We start from the raw sequence: 1,365 nt of genomic DNA on the forward strand, positions 1-1,365 counted from the left end.
ACGTCTGACAAGATTCTCTACAACGAACGCTGAAGGTTCATCACAGGTCCTCCCGAAAACCATACATATCTTATATAAATTATAACTGAAACCGACCCATCCATTCATGTACTTTTATATTTATCTTAATAATTTGAACGAAGTATGTTAAAATTTACAAAAAAAAAAGGAAATTAAACTATCTCTTTCTCCCATTTCCTGAATTAATACACAAAATTTCTTTGTAAAGGACAAAAATATTTATTTGCGATGGCCGGGAATTGAACCCGGGTCAACTGCTTGGAAGGCAGCTATGCTAACCTCTATACCACCATCGCATACTGCTTAAATTCTCAAAGTTACTATTGGATTCTGGCATTAATTCACTTATTTAACAATGATGACGTAATTCGGACATTCAGGAAGTAAGTGGAGTGTTACTTTATCCGTAATATACCGGCTTTGTTCTGCCAATACGGTTGAGCGTCACTGAACTCACTGTACATTAATCGAACAACAAATAGAGAGAGCGTGAAGCCTGCACAAAAAATGGCTCACATTGTTTTATAAGAAACATTTAATACATACAATAAATTACATCTAGGAAATAAATGTAAACTTCACTAACGACTAAAAATTAAAAGGTGAAACATAAAAGATATGAATGTAATCGATGTTTCCGATAGGCCTGATCATTGGATTTGAAAATATCAATATGATTGATTACATTTGTTTAATACTATACTTGGAGTTAACGTGATAGCGTAAACACACACATATTAGAATATATATAAAGCACAAACATAAATATCATTATTATGACACACAATCTAACATTTCTAATAACTGATTTCTAATATAATCTTCCATCGCTCCCTGTGAAATTAGCGCCCTCTGTTTCGGAAGACTTGGAGGGGGGGGGGACTTGAAGCTCTGTGTTTGGTCACTGCAGCAGAATTCCCGGATTATTTAACTTTGCACCTACACACCCACGATATTCCAATCAGATAAGATAAAGATCTAACGTAGTATCATCGCAATTAATTTTTCCATCTGACATTTTAATTGCAAAATTGGTGGAGCACATTCTTGCTGTTACAGACTCTGTCCGGCTGTGCTCTGCCGGTCTACAATTTTTTATGGATGTGGGGTGGGGGGGAGTTCGCATTCCCTTTTCGTTTTAAATCCAATCCTATTTGTTGTATATATTTGTATATTGAATGACATCACGACTCTAAGAAATCAAGATGGTCATGGAATAGTGGTCTTATCTTGTCTGTTCGAGCAAAGATGCAAGCAGTCTAAAACCGAAAGTGGTATTTTAATCATGCAACTCTGCGAACACGAAAGTTCAACATACTCAGAATGAATACAAATAAATACGAG

At 35.5% G+C, this 1,365-nt stretch overlaps 1 non-coding gene across 1 annotated transcript; it reads right to left on the reverse strand.

Moving 5' to 3' along the window:
* Positions 1–245: 245 nt before the first annotated feature.
* TRNAG-UCC (transfer RNA glycine (anticodon UCC)) lies at positions 246–317 on the reverse strand. The gene has a single exon. It is a non-coding gene; the product is annotated as a tRNA-Gly (tRNA).
* Between the last annotated feature and the right edge of the window lie 1,048 nt (positions 318–1,365).

The sequence above is a fragment of the Typopeltis vanoorti genome, chromosome 5 (assembly GCF_054136105.1).
Source record: "Typopeltis vanoorti isolate ZY-2024b chromosome 5, IOZ_Tvanoo_1.0, whole genome shotgun sequence".
NCBI classification, from domain to species: domain Eukaryota; kingdom Metazoa; phylum Arthropoda; class Arachnida; order Uropygi; family Thelyphonidae; genus Typopeltis; species Typopeltis vanoorti.